At 37.8% G+C, this 6,000-nt stretch overlaps 1 protein-coding gene across 1 annotated transcript in view; it reads right to left on the minus strand.

Moving 5' to 3' along the window:
* The window catches only part of A1CF (APOBEC1 complementation factor), a 77,059-nt gene extending 72,097 nt beyond the window's left edge, over window positions 1-4,962 (minus strand). Inside the window, exon 1 of the mRNA XM_024744839.1 lies at window positions 4,871-4,962. The gene's annotated coding sequence lies outside the window, so the exon portion shown is untranslated. The remainder of the gene's footprint in view (window positions 1-4,870) is intronic.
* Window positions 4,963-6,000: the final 1,038 nt, after the last annotated feature.

Genomic DNA, 6,000 nt, shown 5'->3' on the forward strand with positions numbered 1-6,000 from the left:
GGGCAATTTTTTTCATGTCTCTGAGATGTCACCTCTTTACAGGAAAAATGGAATTGCACCAGTACCGATTCCAGGAGATTCCAGAGGATTGAATGAGTTAATTTATGTGTCTGGCATATGGCAGGAGCTATATAAGGATATAAGAGCTATTATTAATATCATTGTTATCATCATCATAGAGTGTCCATTGGCTGGTAGTAAATGCCTGAACTGTGAGGCAGCATTAGGGCTCTTCAGGAAAGAGGACTGGAAAGAGGGTTCCTAAGGGGGGCATTTGTATGTGCCAACAGAGTTTTCTCCTCCATGGTATCAGATTCTGATTTTTGACTTCCACTGCAAGTAAGCACAGGTTTTAGGCTAAGCCAATTCATGCAGAAGGCCCCAGCTGAGCCCCAGCTGAGCACGAAATATAAACCTAATAGACAAGCTTGATAGAAGGATACTACAGATGGGTTAATAGAAGTGAAAATCAATTGCGTTTATACCTAATACCCTGCCAGTGCTCTGTCAGTTTTTTAGGAGATGTTATAGAATCTTCCCTTCTTTGCTTTCTTCACTATCTTAGTTACAGCATCTGTACTGGTTTAAATCTTTTCAGGGTTGTTTTCTTCTGGGACCTGCATGGGACTTGTTCTCTCAGCTTCCATCTGGATCCTTATGTCCTTTCCTCACAGTTTCATCAAACCTCTTAATTTATCAACAAATCAGTTAATGCCCATGACAGTAGTTGAAGGCTCCCTACGTAGTCTGCACTATTGCTACATACATGGAGCTAAGCTTATAAACTCTAGGTGAGAGCATCGTTCAGTGATGAATAATGACAATTACCTTGAAGAAACTAGGATTACTGAATTGACTATGAAGAACTCTGGCATTAAAGAAACCTAAATTCTTCTGTATAAAATGCTTTGTAAACTAGAATATTCTATAGAAATAAGGTATCGTGGTAGTTAATTTTGCTATGTAAATCTAGTGTTAATTCCACAGGGCATCCCAAAACAATGGTCATTTTTTGACTGCTAGAGGAAGAGAAGACATTGCTATGTCCTTGAAGGAGGCATTTTGATAGAATTGCAAACTGGTTTGCTTGCTCGGTCATTCTGTCTGGCCAAATTGTCATATGCTAATTCTCTTTAGCCATATTACTGACTGGGGCAGAACCCTGGACATAACCTTGCAAACTAGAGAGAGTTATCCTAATCCTTATTATTACTTTCCTCTTAATATTAGCACGAACTGAGTCCTATTGGAATAAGCAAACCTGGAAAATGTTTTCTGTATGATCAGTAATACCTACATATATAAAGTTCCACGTATATATCCGAATAAGGAAAAACCAAGCTTAGTGTATATCTTTAAAAGAAAATCAAATCTGAGAGCTTAAGATACCAGTATATTTTAGTCAAGACAACTTTTTTTTTTTTTTTTTTGCGGTACGCAATGCCTCTCACTGCTGTGGCCTCTCCCGTTGCGGAGCACAGGCTCTGGACACGCAGGCTCAGCGGCCATGGCTCACGGGTCCAGCCGCTCCGCGGCATGTGGGAACTTCCCGGACCGGGGCACGAACCCGTGTCCCCTGCATCGGCAGGCGGACTCTCAACCACTGCGCCACCAGGGAAGCCCAAGACAACTATTTTAACAAAGAGAAATATTTTAATTTTTCATTTGGATCCATCAAAAATATTCATCACAAAATTCTAATTTATTAAAATAAAAATTTGAAATAGTTCTTAATGCTGATAACCTAGTTGGGTTAGGTTTGATGGAATAAAGAGATAAACCAGCTTTTCTGATCGAATCAGCAGTAAATATTTGTTAATTACTGCCTGGATTTTACTTTATCAGGCCAAGGAGCAGATGGGATTTAGATTTCTAATACAGAATGTCACTGTAGTCGTGCTGCTCCTTTTCTAGATGCTTTCCCTGGGGGAGTTTGGACTGTTACGACTGCACTTTAGAAGAGCCTGGTTACTGTTTCCATGAATAAGATAAAATGGTGTTTATCCTCTGTGGATCAATACCATCTTGTTTGAACTTATTGAGTCATTTAGAGACACATAAGGTAATGAAAACCATTGTGCAATAGTACCCAGCGTACTACCCATACTGCCCAGGTTTCTGTAGGATGACAGTATTTTAAAAGATAGTTATTGAAACAGATTTTTAATATCAACTGGCTGTGTGATGAAATGAACACACACTGTGACAGGGTGTCCTGTGAGTTTCAGTGAAAAAATTCTTTTTTTTAGAATAAAAGAGAATGATAAGTTGTCTTATTTTCTGAATAAATGGAATGGGGTTTCACTTTGTGACTCATCAAAAAACTTCATTGTTTACATACAGCTTTTTATTTAAACGATAGTAGCATTGTTTTGACAAAGAGGAGCTAATAGGTAAGTTTGGAAAGTTTTAGGAGACTTTTCTGGAGGTTTTTACCAACAGGGAAATGGAAAGGGAAGAGAGTTTTGCTGAATTCCTCCTGTGTACCAGGGACTGTGCTTAACTATTTTGCTTTATCATCTCATTTAATCTTTACTAAATTCTGCAGGACAGATTTTGCCCCCATTTTACCTTTGAGGAATCCAAGATTTAGGGAAGCTGAGTATCATGCCCAGGGTCACAAACCTAGGGAGTTTGTGAACAAGCAGTCCAGCCCAGCTCTGTCAGGAGAAAAGTCCAGTGTTCTGTCTATAATTAATTTGGAAAGTCTCTAAGATAGGCATGGTCCTGTCTGACGAAAGATGGTTAGACTCTCAGGTACCTAAGAGGTTTTCAATCGTGATGATTTCAGTAGTGACGGTTTCAGTCAATTCTGGTTGTTACGAAGGCTGGACACGGGCTATAAAAATGACTTGTTCTGTCTTAATCTGTAGTCTGAGGAATACCATTTCTGAGAGATGTTAATAAATGTTACTGAAAGAAGATGTTCTGTTGTAAATTAAGCTTAGGAAACAGAACATTGCTTGCTCTCCTAGGTATTCAAGATGAATGAATGTATTTACACACAGAGTAGATCTCCAGTCATTGTGAGGACGGTCTCATGGTTCTATGCTTGGGCTCTGGAGTCAGACCACTTGGCTGGGGAACTTGGCTCCACCACCTCCTAACTGGGTGATGTTCAGCCCATTAGGTAACTTATTGTGCCTCAGTTTTCTCGTTTTGAAAAATGTTATAATAGTATCTACCTTATATGACTCTTCTAAGAATAACTTGAGATAAACGCATGGAAAGCGCTTAGAAGTGCACTTGGCAATATGCGTCATAAACGTCTGTTATTATTATTATTCAAAATACTCATGTAGTAACAAGACCTGCTTTAACTTGTCCAACCACCATTTCCTCAACTTACTGGACAATAGAATCCCTCTTTCTGAGCCACATATATTAACGTCCACTGAATACAGTGTAGGAAATGCTATATTTGAAAAGACACAAAAGCAACTTGGTATTAGCCCAATTGGAAATAATAACCAAATATTCAGTGTTTTCATATCCACTATGTCATTTTATGTTTGCCCATAACAACTAATTTCTTTTTTCTTGACAACTATCTTTCTCCTTCCCTTACACTTGATAAATAATAAATTGTATTTATAAATAGTAAAATATGAGAACTGTCACAAATGGGCAGTATCAATACTATTCCAGAAAATATTGCCCTTAAAAATGAACCTGTAAGTCATTGCCTATTACCTGTGTTTAGCAGGGGAAGGCCTCAGTGCTTTGACAAGTTAGTGATTTCACTTTTGTTTCCAGACCTATTATGCTCCTACTGTATGCATCTCAGCACATATTAATAAAAAAGAATGTTTCAGACCAGACCGCCACATCTTTGATGATCTTAAACTGTGTACAACTAGAGTTAAATTTGCCAATGCACGTTTTGCAGAACACCAATCCTGCCCAATGCACGAATGATCGTGTGTTAGTCATCTTCTTGGAGATACACAGTACACATCTAAGAAGTCCCATGGTAAAGAAACTTGTTTGGGAACCCATTCTCCTTGGAACTTACTTCGGTAATCATAGAACAAAAGTATCACAATCAGAGTATTTAAGAGATTTCTGGGAGGAATGGGATACTCCTGGTAAGCGCCCTGATTGATTTCTTTTTTTTTAGGTAAAATACCATTATAGTCTGATTATGAATCATCTTGTTGGAGTGAACAAAATGATCATGTGAAATATATACACTGCAGCACAGTTGCCCAAACCGTCCTGAAAGGAAAAGATCTAATAATTCGCCAGCTCAAGGTTGAGATTTAATATACTCAAACCAATCATTGTTCATGACTGTGTGTGTGTGTGTGTGTGTGTGTGTGTGTGTGTGTGTGTGTGTGTGTGTGTGTTCGGTGGTGGTGCAGGATAAAGGAGGAGAGGAAAGAAGATAATTGAATATGTGAAGTCTAAAGTATGGTAGAAATTATGACCTATACAGAGAACTCAGAATCTGTCAGTGCTGTTAATACTATTTCTCTTCTTAATTATACTTTTACGCTTCCTGGGATCTGAGGACCAGGACAGTCAGTCAACCACAACTCTCCCAGCTGTCTGGCTATTGCTAAATACATCTCAGAAACATTAGCCTTACTCTTATACCCAAAGTGATAAATCTACATTTTTTTTAACCCTCAGAAATTGATTAAATCAAGGAGCAAAAACAGCTGCCATCTCATTTTGACATTATACAATCATTCTAATTTTCTTTTGTTGTCAGGTGGCTTCATTAGTATAAAAACAGACTAGAAAAATCTCTGAATTCAGCTCTATAGTGGAAGAGGATAAAAACTGTTTTCACTGCATTCCCACTGATCCACACCGCACAGTTTCACACAGTTGAAATAGAAAAAGCAAAACACATGGACAATACCTGAGTGATTTCAGAGATCCCCACCCGGAAAAGGTTTCCTTGATTATGGCGAATTCAACGTGTCACTCTGGGTATGCTCTAATCATCATATCAAACTCCAAAGGTTCAGTGGCTTTAGGTTTGGTTTACAATTCCTGGGAGTTAAACTTTAACTCACCCTGTCTCTTGCATCCATGCAGCCCTTTGACCAGATAATTGGGTCACTACAACCCAAGCAGAATCTACAAAACTACTGTTGTCATTTGTTTAGCATATTAAAATGGATTTTGCATTAAGAATCATTAATGTGAATATTATCTCGATGCCGTTTTAAGTGATATATATTTTAAGAAGTAGAACTCACTGCAATTTGGGTAACTAAGCTTTTCTTTATATTGGCTCCCTTGTTTTCTGCTATGCCAAAATGAAATTAACCCTATTGTAATTTAGGAGAATGTTTCCTTTTTTTTCCCTCCACACTTCCTATGTCAGTGTATTACATGGAATAAAGTGTGGAGTTTTAGGTCAAGTATGTAAATAAATGCAGGCTTACCAAAATAAAATACAAAAAGCATTTATATAACCAAATAAATAGGGTCAGCTCAGGTTGGGGAAAGCACGCTTCTTTTTATACAGGCTGCTCATTCAGATTTTAAGCGGGAGCCATAATAATCAGCCATGTATTGAGGTTATATGAGAGCCAAAGCTATTGTTCATTACTTGTTCATTTCTTGAAGAATAGGAAAATGTTATTTCCAAAGATATAAACTCTACGTTCTCAGTTCTCCGAGAAGAGCTCCAGTCTATAGAGGAAATTTCTAAGGGTCATAAAGCCCACTTAAAAAAAAAAAAAAAAGAACTAAAATTCTCCTAATTTTGAGCAAATTGGAAGGGTTTATAAACTACAGGTCCCCACGCTAAAATTAAAGGGCACACTTGGCTTCAGTTCTAATAAGAGGAGTCTGATTTTCTAGGAACCAACTATTAACAGAAGTACTTGTTCATTCTGTGCTTTTTTTTGTTTGTTTGTTTGTTTTTACAAACAATCGTTCCATAATATGGACATAGAGGAAGATAAGTCAACTGCGTACATCTGGGAAAATAAAATATACTGTCAGAATGCTGGTTCTGCCCACAGTTTTCAGTTCTCA

The sequence above is a fragment of the Neophocaena asiaeorientalis genome, unplaced genomic scaffold (genome assembly GCF_003031525.2).
Source record: "Neophocaena asiaeorientalis asiaeorientalis breed wild unplaced genomic scaffold, Neophocaena_asiaeorientalis_V1.1 scaffold131, whole genome shotgun sequence".
Lineage (NCBI taxonomy): Eukaryota > Metazoa > Chordata > Mammalia > Artiodactyla > Phocoenidae > Neophocaena > Neophocaena asiaeorientalis.